This window comes from Camelus ferus, chromosome 30, assembly GCF_009834535.1.
Source record: "Camelus ferus isolate YT-003-E chromosome 30, BCGSAC_Cfer_1.0, whole genome shotgun sequence".
In the NCBI taxonomy this organism is placed as follows: domain Eukaryota; kingdom Metazoa; phylum Chordata; class Mammalia; order Artiodactyla; family Camelidae; genus Camelus; species Camelus ferus.
Window position 1 is genome coordinate 3,242,446 of NC_045725.1, and position 15,452 is coordinate 3,257,897.

Here is a 15,452-nt window from a genome sequence, read left to right on the forward strand (position 1 = left end):
CGTCAGGTCCTAGTGCAGGTGGAGCCTGAGGCTGGGAGAGTCCTGCCCACACCGGGTGGGTGGGCTGGGCCAGACGGGGACGTTTATTGACAAGGCGACACCTGATGTCACGTGGGCAAGTGTGAAATCAGCTGAAGAGTCCCCTTCCCATCATGTGTGCAGCATGAGCAGATTATGTAGGTCTGTGGGTGTTTCCTGACACCCCGAACCCATCGCCCACACAAATAATCTCACTGGAATGAGGTAGAACTGTCCGTGATTCTCAGTGGCCTAAACCCTTCATTTTTAATGTCCATAATCAAAAAAGCCTAGCACCTAAAGAAAAAAACATCCTTCTTTCAGCCCTTTGCTATTTATGGCAAACCTTGAGAAGGCTCAGCCCTGTACAATCACCACAAAAATATCATTAATTCTATCAACTTTACACCTGTTAGATCTACCAGATGTGTGAGGAATTAACAGCTCAGGAGAGCAAATAGACCTGAAAGGGGTTATAAGCAAAATGAAGTCAAGTTCCCCACACGTATTCTCCTCCTGACTGTTAAAACCTTAAACTCCAGAAAATACCACTAACTGAGCTTGGAGAAGAAACTAAGGTTGGAAGGATCTTTGAAGCAGGGATTCACCTCTCCCTCCTAGATTCTCTATGGAATTTCTGATACTGGAACTGCAGCTGCACCCAGATGAACTTGTTTTCAAAACAGGTAAACATCTTGTTTCCTGAGTCGCAGAAACACAGTCATCCTACTAGCAAAGGGTGGGGTGAAGGATGGTCTGTGCGTCACAATGCATCACCCAACTAGATGCAGAAATCAGTATTTGTTGAATTGATTCGGATATATATATTGACTTAATAAATTTTTTACCTGCATGGTATACAGCTAGGGAGATCATTTGGAAGGGAGGGAGGGTAATATTCTGTTTGGGAAGGCAGCTGTAAAATTTAACAAGCATTTCTATGTGCTAATCACTGGAGATCTGAAAATCATAACGTGATTCCTGCTGTGGAGGAGCAGAGAGGTTGGAACATTGACATGGACGCAAGCATCAACAAATTGAATTAAGTATAATATTAACGTGTTCGGTGAAAATGGATGCACAAAACGTTAATCGGTTTTATCTGGAAGACTTAAAAGAAAAGATGGCATTTGGCTAAGCTCTTGTAGGGTGAGTAGAAGTATTCAAGGTGGATGAGGAGAAAGTAGAAAGTAATCAGGCATTTCAGACAGAGAAACCCTAGTTTCAAGTACGTTAAAACCGCATATTTGCGCTGGCAAACGAAAGAGCCATCTCTGCCATTTCACACTGGTGAAAACAGTTTCCAGGATGTTTGCTTTGCGTTTTTCTTAATCAGTAAACCGTAGGAGTTTCCTGGCCAACACACACAGGTGGCACTAGAGTTTGAGACTTCACTCAAACAGTCTTTCCACAGCATCCCATTCTGTAGCAAAATTATTTGACACACAAAAAAATTATCCAGCATGGGCCTTTCTAAAACATTCAACTAACTGCACGTAGCCCACACGTGATGATTTAGGTTAGCTATTTCTTAGATCACAAAATGACGCTGATTAAAAAAAAATAAAGCAAAACCTCAAGGATTTAGAAATTCGTTTTGGAAACAATGAGAAATAGCAGAGTCGCTGAGTGTGGCTTTCCCGCCACGTTCTCTGTGGTGTGATGGTTTGGAAGTAAAAGACTGACATTTCATCCTCTCTTACCAGCTACCATTAATCTGATTTTAAACACCACATGCACCATCTCTTAGCATCGTCTTCCTCCTGTAAACTTAAGCCAATAATAAACAAATCGTGCCGCAGTTTACTGTGAGATACATGGTAGAAGGTGGGTGAACGCGTTCAAAAACAAGAGATATTATCATTAACATTAATTACAACAGTAATGATCACTATAACGTGGAATTTCAGGAATGTCAATCCAGAAGTATTTCTTACTTCTAAAATGCTGACACATGGGAAAATTTCTTTTCTATGAAAGCCTCAGATTTGATTTACTTCATACAAGTTATCCATTTACCCAAATGTGAACATAGCTATGCCTGGTACGTATTGTAACTAGATTGTAAAATCAAACAGGTCTATTTTAGACTTTTAGACTTGTAGGGCGCTCCACCTCGAATTTCTCTCTCCAAAGAGGTGAATGAGCATGAGATATTTCGATATGAAGAAATAACCCACACTTGTCAGAAAGTCTGATGTAAGCGTGCTAATTCCCTGCTCAGTTGATTGGGATGCAATGATTTCGTGAGAATGCCAGTGCAGGTATATTGAAAAGACATTACGGTGTCAACATGAGATGAAACAATGTTAATTTGTCTATAGAAAGTCCCCGCGTCTGCCAAGACGAACTGGAGCCTTGTATTCAGCCCTGGCGAGTTTTGGCACTCCAGTGCCCAGAGACTTCCAGTGGAAGGTCCCAGCTCGCCGGGCGACGTGACAACCCACAGGGAACAAGATTTATCTCCCTCTTCCTGCTCGGGAGCTGAACATGAAGCAGGTAACGCTGTTTGAGGGATCAGAGTATTCAGGAAAGACCCCGGTCCTCCTCCATCCCGATGCTCGGGACAATCCGATGCCCAGGAAACCCCCAGGCAGGGAAGGGGAGGGAAGGAGGGGTGGGGTGGGGGGTGGGCAGAATCCCCTCCTAGCGGCCAAGGTGGATTAAGATTGAAAAGTCTGAGGTTCCTTCCTCTTGGTAAATTGATGTGTTTTTCTGGTGTGAAAGGTTCTGCAGTGTTAAAACGTGTTCCACACCTAAGCGACATCTGGGAGTCTGAGCTTGCAGAACCAAGGTGAGCATTAAATCCAGTTGGGATGTTAATTTGGCCTCAATAAAACACTCCAGTAAAACTAACATTTGAACAGGACCCAGAATCCAAGAAGGAGCCAAGGCTATGAAAGGAAAATGAGGATTCTAAGTGCTTTGAAATCTACAACGACGACTTTCCCCTCCCACCCGTAGATTTTTCACAGCCCCTGCTCCCACCTCATCATTTAACACGGCTTGTCCAGAGTACACCAGCAGTCCTAAAGCATGTCAAGTTTTCACTTTCCATTCAAGAAATAAGACCCTCCCAGGACCTTCTAAATGTTTCTGGTTTCCATCGAACAAGAATTACCGTATGCTGTCACGGGACAATGATTGGACTGGGTTAGGAGGCCTTGGTTTTAGGAACTGAACAAGGTTTAGGGTTTCACAGGGACGGACGGTGTGACCTTAAGAAGGCACTGCTCCGACCTTGGCTGCTCCGTCTCTAGATCTGGGGCGGGTTGGTCTAGATGGCCCCAAGGATGCCTCCCACAGCATTCCTCCATTTGGTGGGACCTTTTTAGAAGGTCAGACTTCCACTTGGTAAGGTTTACGTGAATGTGTATGTAATTAGTGAAGTTGTCATGGGCAACAGAGCCAGATTATTAATGCAAAAAAAAAAGTGTTTTTGAAGCTGGCTGGCAGTTGTCAGGATATTTGCAAAACGTACTTCTCAGCATTGGGCTCCTGTTTGGGAGAGATGGTTAAGTTGGCCTCCTTTCAGCTCCTAGAGGGGCTGCTTGGGGCTGCACATTTAGGGGCCCCTCGCATTTATCTCTGAGTCCAGCACTGTGGGTATCTAATTTCCCTATTTACCTTTATGGCATTTTTATGGCAGGGAGATATTTCTCATCCACGTTTTGAGAGGTATTATTTATTCTAGCAGCCTGCTATTTCTCATCTTTTCCCTCCAATTTGAGTTTTAAATGTGCTCCCAGGAAATTTGGATCCAATGGGTTTCCTTCCTCTCAGTCTCATTCTCTCTCCCTTCCCCTGCAGGTGGAGAGAGTTGATGTCTTGGAGAAATGCCTTTCCATACTTTTAAGTGCAATATTAACTCACGTCGGATATAACAAGTAACCGTGCAATGAAATGAAGTCAGGAACAGCAAAGCCATTAAGAAAATGTACCATTAGGAAGAGAGCTCGTGTTTCCTCTGGAAGAGATTCACCAGGTACGTACTTGCACACGTTCAAGGAAATGATGGAAAAGTTTATAGCCCTTATAATTACATTCATTTGAAGAAGCAGAGACTTTTGGAGCCAGAAACATTTTCCTAATTCACTTTATTAGTAATGAGGTCTAGTTTTTTTTTTCTTTTGGATGTGACAGAATCTCAATTCACATGTAATCCACAGACATACGTGTATCCGTGTGAAGAGGCAGCCGTCAGTCTGATAGACTGTCAGCTTTGTTCCAGCCATTCTTCTTTCTGTGTTTTCGGAATTTAGGAAAGCTAAAGCTTTAGGTTTTGTTCAAACTGTAAAAGAACATATCAAATATTTCCTTATTTCTTTTCACAATATCTCAGGAGAGCGTGTTTTATCTTCTTTTTTTTTTTTTTATTTCCTGCAATTTAACATAAGTAGAAATTGTCAGCCTGAAATTGACAGGTATTTGTTTCCGTCAACAATGAGTCGCTCGCAGTGTGGCTCACCCACCAGCATAGGCGGTGCCTGTCAGGTGTCACAACAGTAGGGAGACTTACTAAACTCCAGTGAGAAATACAGTAATTTGGAGCTCGGGTGGGTAAGGTGGGAAAGGCATCAGGCGTGTGGTGAGGAAGTCCGCTCTCCACCCCTGGAGCCCTGCCCCTCCTGCAGGGCTGCCCTGGGGTCCGGGAGCAGGGGACCTCGATGCTGGTCTGCGAGGAATGATTTGTCCTCCTCCACCTGGTGCTGCACCCCGTGGGGTTTCCTCCTGGGATTTATGACCCGCTAGACCATGCTGTTAGGGGCCACTGTGAGAATTCCCTTTGCAGGAAGAAAGAAACCGGAATATAGGATCGAGTGACTTGCCCAGTGAGGCAGGCTCCTTGCTTGGCTTTTAGTTCAACTCTGAAATGCACTGTTTTAGGCTGTCCCTGGGGGGAGGTTCCAACGCGAACATCTATCCATCAGCACCTCCGTTGGGCCCCAGCTCTGAGCACCTGAACTGGGGTATGGAGTTTCTTAAAAGGTACTTCCCTTTCTCATTACATAGCCAACCAGTCAACCCCCAAGTGAAGTTTTAATTCAGTGGGTGAGAAGTGCTTCTTTGCGCAGTTCTCAGTGTGCAGTAATTATCAGGTGCTTTCTGTAGCTGTTACTGGCCATTTGCTTTGTGGGAATGTATTACTCTTCTGAAAAAAACAGGGTAATGCAACTAGAAATACTAACGCATGGTTGGCATTTTCTCTTCTGAAAGATGCTGGAATAAGAAGGAATATAAAGCATTTTACAAAATATAATATAAAAGAATTTTACCAAGAGTTCATCCCCAGAGAGCATAAGGGAAGAGATTGAGAAAACTGATTACATATAAATTTAAAACTCTTTCATATGGCAAAGTCCTTCATCAAAATACCAACTACAATCTGCAGAAAATATTAGCAACGTATTTGATAGTCAAATATTTATACATTAATTTCCTAATGTGTAAAAGTGCTTAAAATCAAGAATGAAACATAAAAATGGACAGCCCAGGGAAAAAAGGAATCTAAACAATGGTCAATGACTATATGGAAAAATGCTCAACCTTATTATAATAAAAATGCGAATAAAAAGTGAGGTTTCAGTTTTCACTCACTTTAAATATTTATTGCACAACAATTTTGTGCCTTGCTCTTTGCAGGTAGTTGGGTGCCTGCATGTCAATAAAGCAGTCTATCTGCTGGTCCAAAGCCGAGAGTCTAGACCACCAGCATCCGGATCACAGGAGCCCTAGCTGTGTGTGGCTATGCACATTTAAATTTAAAATAATACAAATGAAATTAAATGAAACATTCAGTTCTTCCGTGCCACTGGCCAGGTTTTGAAGAGCTCAGTGGCCGCAGGTGGCCGCCACTACCACGTTGGATGGTGCAGTTCTAGACCATTCCATCGCCACAGACCGTTCTCCTGGTCAAAGCGGCTCCAGATGGAGAGAACAGTAAGCAGCAAAGAGATGTAAATGACCTCGAGGTACGATGAATTCCATGGCAACAGCTAACAGGAGGCTGAGCCCAAAGGTACCGGAGGGGGCTTACTTGCTTAGGGTGGGCAAGGAGGTGGTGTCTAAGGGGAGAGCCAGGAAAGGAGGAGGAGCTGGCCACGCGGGGGCGGGGAGGTGGGGAGGGAGTTCCAGGGGCAGGAGAGAAGATGTCCAAAGGCCCTGCAGTGCGGCGGAGCTGGGGGCCTTCACGGGGCTGAGGGTCCCACTGCAGCGGCAGCCAGTGGGAAGAAGACGGCCGTACGGAGAAGCTGGGGGGACACTCATAATGGGTAGAATTGTGTCCCCTCCCCCCAAAGACATGTTCAAGTCCTAATTCCCGGGACCTATGAGTGTGACCTTTATTTCGAAGTAGGGTCTTTGCACACGTCATCAGGCTAAGATGCGGTCCCACTGGAATTGGGTGGGATCGAACACAATGCCTGGCATCCTTATGGGAAGGAAACCTGGATGCAGAAGCAGACCCAGGGAAAAGGCCATGTGACGGCAGAGAGAGGGACGCCCAGGGCTGCTGGGGACCACCGGCAGCTGGATGAGGCTGGGAGGGAGTCTCCCCTCGAGCCCTGGGAGGCGGCGTGGTTCTGCCCACACTCTCATGAACTTCTAGCCACCAGGCCCCGAGCAGACACACTTCTGCTGTTGTAAGCCGCCCTGTAGGTCGCATTTTGTCACGGTGGCCACAGGAAATGAGTCTGGTGGGTGAGGGGAAGCTGGAGGGACTAAGAGGCGAGGCAGAAGGAAGAAATATCCGAGGACTTTGAAAAAGAAGTAACTTCATCCCGTTTACGGGTCTGTGTTTCTCAAAGGAACCTTTACATCTGGGTGGACAGTGGATTGAAGCAAGGGCAAGGCTCATGAATGTTAGAGGCTCAAGCAGTTTTTGCTGTGGTGGAAGCAGGGGGTGGAGGGAAGAGGGCGTATGTGGAACTGTTTGGGGGGTTCAGCACCATTTTTCTAGCGTAATTGGGTGGAAGGCTTCTAAGGAGCAGGGAGGACTTCAGGCGCTACAGGGGGAAAACCAAGAGTTTGCTTTGGACTTATGAACTTTGAGAGGCTTGAGAGAGAGCTGGTTGGATGGGTCATGTCAGCTGTTGCATATGCAAATCTGGAACTTGCATGAAAGCTCTGGGCTTGTGATATGACTTTGGGAATTGCCCGCATCAAAGCGGAATTTTAATTCTTGGAAACTGATGCAACAGTTTTAAGGGCCCAGTGTGGAGAGGGAAGAGGACCAAGGACTGGGTACTTAGGAAGCCTGATTCCTCAGTTATCAGCTGAGTCATGTCGAAGAGGCGGCAGAGCACAGAGATGAGGAGAGGCCTGGGGGCAGGGGAACCAGGGACAGGCAGTGTGGCGTCTCTAAAGCCAAAGTGGAGACTCTGCTGAAAAGTACAAAGGTACATAGTGTTTTTCGAAGAGCATTATGTCAAACATTGTAAAAGTTTGATAAAATCCAGTGTTTGCTAGACTCTCATGAAATGGGTCTCGCACCACTGCTAGGGGCAAGGTTATATTTTATGATGCTCATTTCGTCACTGGAGCATGCTTTATAATAGTAAAATGCAGCGAAGAGAAATACTAAACAAAGCCAGGGTGGCCCTAACAGGTTGGAGAAATGAGGTCTGAGCCACCTGCAGAATGGAACACAATGCGGCATTTAAAGAAAAGGCTGAGAGTTAAAAGACGGGATCTTCAAGAAAGGTAAGAAAGCAAAGGCAAGGTGTAAAACAGTCTGCATAGCACGTTCTCGTTTGTCTTAAAAATCTGCAAACACGGGCGTGTGTTTCGCACGCGCAAGGCTTCCTGGGAGAGAGTGGGAGAGTTTGTTAACGGTGTTACAGCCTTGAGTGTGCATCTGGGGATAGGCCCGGTGGAGAAGGAAATTTTCAGTTTATACTTTCCACATAAAAATTTAACTTTTTAACCCTGTGGATGCAATGCTTTTATAATTAAGGACTAGAATAATTCCTTAAAATTAATAATTTTGTTCTTTAAATTTTTATTTTATTGTTATTATTGTTAATGGAGGTACTGGGGATCGAGCCCAGGACCGTGTGCAGGCTCAGCATGCATCTTACGCCTGAGCTTTATCCCGTCCCACCAGAACAAAAATAATTTTGAAAGCATTTTTGTTTGAAATAATGTTAGATTCACAAGAGGTTGCAAAGAAAGAACAGAAAGGTCCCATTTATCCTTCACCCCGTTTTCTTCCATGGTTACCCATGGTTAACCATCATGCAAGATCAAAAGCAGGAACTGGACACCGGTCCGACACGTGTGTGGTTCTGGGTTCTTTTCGCCGCACGGGGAGAGTCACAAAACCATCATCCCAACCAAGACGCAGAACTGCCCTCTGTCCCTGAAGACCTTCCTCGTGCTCCTCTGTCTAATCACAGCCTCCCTCCACACTGCACCACCCCTGAGACCCCGCAACCGCGAACTGCGAGATGGAAGACATCTCTAGCATTTTGTCATTTTGAAAACGTACACAAATGGCACCATATGTGACCTTTTGACACTGGCTTTCCTTCCGTCGGTGTAGTGCCCTGGGGATCCCTGCAGGCTGTCTGTGGTCAGTTCCTTTTCGCCACCGAGCGGTATTCCGTGGCATGTGGTGCCGCAGTTTGTCACTTATTGAGACACTTTGTTTGCCTCCCGTGCTCGGCTTGTGCCAAGGAAGCTGCTGCGAGCAACTGCGTCTAGGTTTCTGTGTGGTCCTAAAGTTTTGAGTTTTCTCTAATCAACACCCAGCATCACGATTGCTGAATTCTATGCTAAATATATGTTTAGTGTTTTTTTTTAAAACGGCCAAACTATTTTCCAGAGTAACTGCACCATTTTCCATTCCCACCAACAGTGCATGAGGGACTCAGTTTCCCCCATCCTCCTCACCTCTTGGTGCTGCCAGTAATTTTTATTTTAGCTGTTGTAATAGGTAGATAGTGCTGTCCCATCATGGTGTTGATTTGCATTTGTCGTTGGCCACTGCTGGGGAGCACCTCTATGTGTGCTAGTTGTCATCTGGGGAGCCCACCTGGTGTCATGGCTCTCAATGTCTTTGGCCTACTTTCTGCTTGAATTGTTCTTTTTTTCTCTCTAGTGTTGAACTGTGAGAATCCTTTACACATTCTAGATGTGTCCCCTGTCGGACGTGTGGTTCTCAGGTACGTTCTCCCAGTCTGCAGCTTGTATTTTCATTCGTTTAACAGAGCCTCTTGCAGAGAAAGAGTTTTTAATTTGGATCAAGGGCAACTTAGAGAAAGTCCTCTTTTCTCTCTTGTCTCAGTGTTGGCGTCTGTTGATTGCATTTTCTCATTGAGGCTGAGGTTTTTTTCTGGTTCTTTTGATGGTGAGTGATTATTGATTGGAACCTGGGCATTATTTTGCATTATGTTACGAGTCTCTGGATATTTAAGGGTCTCTTTTAACACGGTTGTGGCAGGGCAGGGGAGGGTGGAGATGCCACTTGTTGTACCAGGTTGTGTGGGGTCTCCGCTGATACAGGGAGATGCAGGAGGTATAGGGGCCCCTTGTCACTGCTGAATGGGCTGGGGAGCTCAGACACCCGAGTTGGCCTCTGCTGTTACCTGGCTGGGAGGGGCAGGGTGAGTAGTTCTGCCTGTGGGGTCTGGCTGGAGTAGAATGAGTTTTGTTAGAAGTCCTCACTCTGATTACACTGGCCGCTTTGTCCAGTGAGAACAGCTTTTTCCTGTCCCTTTTTACATCATGCTTCTGGGTCTTTCCACGTTCCTGGCTTCTCTAATCTGATACCCAGTTTAGTAAATAGAAGATAGACACTCACGCAAAATTACAAAATGATACCAACACATGTTTCTTCGGGTTCCCAGGCCCTGCTGGTCTACTTTCTTCTAACTTTCAGAGTCTTCTTATGTTTATTTTATGGGTAATGTGCCAGATTTTAGGTGTCGTTAGCAGGAGGAACAGTGAAGAGTGTGTACTACTCCAGCTTTCTGGAAGGGTAAGTACCTAGAATAATTTTTAGAAGAGCAGGACATGCTATGACATCGCCTGTTCATGTATCAGTGCTTCCGGATCAGCCCAACCCGGTCCTCGTCAGCAGCTTAAGAGGCAAGCTCCTCCCCTCTCCCCCTGTTTTCTTGCGTCCTTGCCTTCATTACTTCTTCCTCATTGTCCCTCAGTTTCCTTAATTCCTCCTACTTCCTTTGTTTCTCCCTTTTCAAAAAGAATTTATAACAGGTAATAACAACAGATACTAATAAAACTGTTAAAAAAAATTTTGTTTTTGGAAGTGAAAAATGTTTGTGTTTTCCTAAGTCCCGTGAAGAGTTCATATCCCAGCGACTCCATCTGGTCTGGAGGAGTCCGGATCCAGCGTCTACTTTCTTAGTGGGAGGCTGGAGAGCCTTAAATAAAAAAAAGAGAGCCAAGGTCTGATGAAATGATCACCCACTCAATCAAGGAGTCTTGTTGGTTTTGAGGATGATTGATTGCTTTTGACTCTATTTTGTTAACAATTCCAGCAGCTTTCACGTTCAGCGTTGTCTTCTGTCGTCACCCCGCTCACACGGTCCTTGGGTAAAGCATAGATGCCCGCTCTGTCTCCATGTTTTCCTTCTCAAAAGTTTCATCCCCAGGATAAGGCCCAGGATAGGAACTTGCTGCGGGGCTAAGTTTATCACTGGTAACAGGAAGGAAGGTCAGGCAAGTAGGATTTTGCAAAGGGGCCCTCTGATTTCTCTCCTCTCACCCAGTTTTGTGGCCCCTCTTTTCATTCCTTGAATTTTCCAGTCACTTTATAATTACTTTCTCTGGTTTAAATTCAAGCTTACGTCAGAATATTCTTTCTGCCAAAATTCTGTCCACTATCCGCGATGTGCTAAGAAGCAGGTGGGAGACGTCTGTGTTAGTTTTGGACATAAATTCCTCACCACAGTCATGCCACGTCATAAGGGCGAGCTGGGGACAGACTGTGCTCTGCCTGGGTGACAGGCCCGTGCTGCAGGCACGGTGAGAGCCACCGAGCGAAGGAGAGCCCGGTAGGGACCACTGTGCCCTGTGAACCGGATTCAGGCTGTGAGTGGAGGCTGTTATCACCCGCACCCCAATTTAAGGGTGAAAAACACACAGAGAGAGAGAGAGAGAGAGAGAGAGAGAGTGCTGCACTCACAGCACGACCGACGATTAAGAACTTCGAGCAGGTGCTTGTCCTCAGGAAAACTCCACTCTGCTGAAAACAGAACCCGAGCGCGCGCGTGGGGTCGGTTTGCGTTTTGCAGTAAAGTGTCCTCCCTCAGGAGCCTTAGCGGCCGCGGACGCGCCCACCCGCGGTCACAGCGCCGGGAGCCCGGAGGTGAGAGGCCGCGGGCCCCTGGTCCCGCACGGTCGTGGGAAGAAGGAAAGTCGTCTCTGCTTCCGGTTGCTTTCGCAGGAAGCCGTGAGAGGCCTGGGTTTTCACACCCCCCAGCGGAGGACAAGGAATGCGGGTCTCGGCGGCCCGCGAGGCTTCAGGTGTTGAAGGCGAAGGCGTCCCCTCGGGCCCGGCCGCGCCGCCACGGGCGGTGGGGCCGCCGGGGGCGCGCCCGGGGGGCAGGGCCCCCCCCCCCCCCTTCCCCGGAGCCGGGCCCGGGCTTGCGCCCCCGCCCCGCGCGGGCTCCGGGAGGCGAGGCCCGCCGTCAGCCCGCGCGGCCGGAGCCGCTCCCGAAAGCAGCGAGGCCCCGGGGAAGCGCGAGCCCGTCCCGCGCGCCGCGGGCGGCTGCCCCGGCGGGCTGTCCGAACGTGGCCGGTGGTGCTGCAGACCGCGCCGGAGTGCGAGCGCCGCCAGCGCCCCAGCCTCGCGAGCCGGGAATCCAGGCAAGTTACTCTCCTCCCCCACCTGTCTTCGTTCTCTTCGTCTTTACATTCAAGAATCTTTTATTTAAAGTGAAATTCCCTGTAAAGTTGTGCATGGCCTTTTATTTAAAGCCGTAGTGTCTCTGAGAATAAAGGAAGGAAGAGAGGAAATTAAAAATGCGGTGAGGGAGGACGCCTGCGTCTTGGCCTCTCACCAAGTGACCCTCGATGGGCCACGTGGGACTCAGAACGCCGCGCCTACCAGGGAAGCGAGCGATTTATGGGGCCTCGTTCGGGCTTTTGGTACGTACCTCTGTAAAGCGATGCGAGGAAGGACACCCCGGACCTACTGTCGTTGCAGAATTCCTGTAAATTATTTTAAGATGAGCGAGGCCATCAGGGCTGGAGAGAAATAACCCCCAGACTCAGGATATTTATGTGAGTTTCATTTAAAAAATCTGTGCCACAACGTCCCAGTGATGATTAAGCAAACTGTCTGGGTGTCCTTCAAAAGTCAAAGGGTTGTCCCCGGGGAGGATGAAACAGTTATTCACAAGGCGGGCTGGAGCGCCAGGAGGCGGGGGGCGAGCCCCCTGCGTGAAATGAGGAGACCTGGAACCATCGGGGTTGCCCGGCTTACCCCGAAGTTCTGTTGAAAGGTCTCTTGGAAGAGCATAAGGGACAGCCTTTTCCCAGGGCTGAAGTGTGACAGTGGTGACAGGTGCTGGCTCATTTAGTCAGGTGACAGGCACTGGCTGAAATCTGGTGTCACCGCAGAGGGAGACCTTCCTGTTCATTTAGGGTGGTGGCGGTGATTCCCAGCCGGCAGCCGTTTTGCCCCTGGGGAGGGTATCTGGCGAGCACCGTGGATGCTTTGGTTGTCACCAGTAGGGGCGCTGCTCTCTCTGTGGGTAGGAGCTGGGATGCGGATGGACCTCCCACAATGCACAGGACGGCCTCACCCCCGGAAGCATCCTGCTCAGAGGGTCAGTAGTGCCGAGGCTGATGGAGGAGCTCCTTTGCAACCACTCATCTTACTGTCAAGGACCCGACCTTCCAGGATCACGGGAACACTCTGTCTTCAGGATATCTCTGTGGGCTGTTCTGAAAGGTCCTTGGTTAGTGGTGGTGGTTAAAGAGATCTCACATGAGTTGTGTGAGCATCAAGTTACTTTCGTTCCACAGCTTTCTTCCAAAAGCTGCATCAGAAGCTGACACCGTTTTCCCTGACAGGGCTTCAGCAAACCCATCACCATTGTGGAAACGCAGAGCCCCCCTGTAATCCCACGCAAATGGGTTATTACTACAACTGGCCCCCTAGTGTGACTGTATGTCGCTGCTGGGACCATCATTTCTACTGTAAGCACTAAGGCTTCCAACTTCCTAAGATCACTGTAAAGATACGATAATCTGGAAAGATCTGACGGGAAATTCACCAAAATGAAGACCCCCCAGAAAGCGGCCTTTCTCCTGCAGAGACTCTGGTGCTCACCTGCAGGCCCCTGACACGTGCTGTCTTAAAGGCATTTACTTCATGGACGTCCCGGGAGGCAAGTGGCTCCTTCCTTTTTGTGCTGAAGCTTTTACAAATGACTTCTGGCTGCTTGTGGAAAATATTAGTGTTGGGTGTTTTTCTGTTAAACTGTTTCTGCTAAAGCAGAGCTGAAGTCAAGGGAAGCAGAAGCTGCCTGTTCTTGTTCAACTTTTACGGACAGAGAGCGATGGGTTTCCATCTGGTCGGCCTTGGCGTGGGGCTCTGCTCCCGAGCAGCTCTCTGCGGACGCTTCCTGTGCATCTGATCTTTGGAGATAGGCAGAGCCAGCCTGGCGGACTGGCTCTTGTGATGTGGAGTTCTTCTGGCACTGGTGTCTTCTGGGACTGACATAATTCTTTCGAGATTGATGTTTCCATCGTGACACACAAGCACCATGTGTTTGAGTTGAATTAAACTCAGTGAACTACCAGCACTCTTGCACTCTGGTCTCTCTCCCTCCTTCTTTCTTTCAAGCCCGTGATATGTTTTGCTGGTTGCTACTGGCAAAGGCTACAGTATTCCCTGGCTAGGGAGGGTAAAGTGCAGATAGCATGCAGAATTTACAGGAGGCCCCCAACCCTGAAGTTCCCCGGAGTCTCCAGGCTCCATCAGCCCTGTGAGCAGATCAGGTAGCCAGTGGGGTTTCTCCTCACAGATCCACTCCCGAGACCAGCCCCCAGGAAGTGGGTGTGTCAGGCACCACCACCCCTTCTCTGAAGTGAGTTTCTTGGTTTCCAGAGCAAGCTCACAGCTCACCTGGCGTGCCAATTCCTCGGCACACTGGGATGCTCGGCATTCGCCTGGGGGTTTCCAGCATCTGTAACTGCAGCTGCTCAGCTGGACCAAGCACTGTGGTCGGCACCGTGGCGCTGACAGAACAGGACAGTGTGAGGTGTCTGACATCGTCCGATCAGAGGGTTTGCGTCACAGGTTAGGTAGCATCGGAATAGCAGAGAGCACTTGAGGAGTGTGCATGGTTGTGTCTTAAGTGAAAGGAAGACGCAGGTGATGCTGTCAGTTCCTGAGAAAGGAGGGGTGTACGCAGGTGACAGCTGCCGTGGGAGGCTTCCTGGACGTGGTGGATGTGGGCTGGTGCTGGAAGGAGGTAATGATGAGATCAGGATAATAACAGTAAGAAGGCTGTATTTGCTGGGATCCTGCTGTGAGCCAGGCACTGCCCTTGTGTGTAAAATGAATAGTTTTCATTTACAAGATGGTGCTATTATGACACCTATTTTCTAGATGAGGAAACTGAGAGTGAAGAACTGGCAGGGGAACGTTCAGGTGGGAATTTGCAGAAGCAGAGGCGTGGCCATGGGTTTTAGAGCTTTGGAATGGAAAGGATCCTTCGAGAACATCCAGTCTTGGTGACTCCGAGGTCCATGGAGGATACTTGCCTCAAGCCACAGGGTGTCCTGGGAGAGCCAGCTGGAGACATGGCCTCCTCAGTGCCCACTCTGTGGCCCTTGGGGTGTGGGGGGAGGATATTGAGCAGCCTGGTTGAAGCAGAGCGTTTATAAAGGGACATAAGAGGTCTCTTGTGCTAAAACCTCGATTGTCTGCCATATGTCAGTCACGTGTGGTAAGATAAGGCAGAAGGACCTGGGAGAAGAGTGACCCAGGAGTGGAAAGCAGAGCAGACTGGACGCAGATGGGGCTGGAGATGGGCAAAGGAGGTATTCCAAGTGTGAGAGGGTTGGCCGGACTGGCACTGGGAGCGGAAGGAGGGGGGTTGCGAGGAACAGACAGGAGGACCAGCACTCGCTGGTAACTGACGAGCTAATCGAAAGGAGATGAATCTCCTGCTTCCTGCCGGTTCAGCGCAGACTGTCAGAGGGAATGAGCAGGCAATGATGACTTGACGGATAACAATGAACGTGAATCGGAAGACACAGCGACCAACGACACCAGTCCAGGCGTCTGGCTCCGTGGTTTATCTGGATAGTCTTCTGAAGAGAGCACTGCTGAGAACCAGCAGCTCCAAGCTGGCTGGAGGGTTCCATGCTCCCCTCCGTCCCCGCAGTGCCCCTGGGGTACCTCGTGTGCCGTTTCCAAAGGGCGTCTAGATTAAGATACCATGTTTGCTTGG

At 48.5% G+C, this 15,452-nt stretch overlaps 1 long non-coding RNA gene across 1 annotated transcript in view; it reads left to right on the forward strand.

The window, feature by feature from the left end:
- The first annotated feature begins 2,342 nt into the window (after positions 1-2,342).
- LOC116660614 overlaps positions 2,343-15,452 on the forward strand; it is an 89,382-nt gene continuing 76,272 nt past the window's right edge. The window contains exons 1-2 of the long non-coding RNA XR_004316183.1: positions 2,343-2,517; positions 3,829-4,003. This is a non-coding gene — a long non-coding RNA (uncharacterized LOC116660614). The remainder of the gene's footprint in view (positions 2,518-3,828; positions 4,004-15,452) is intronic.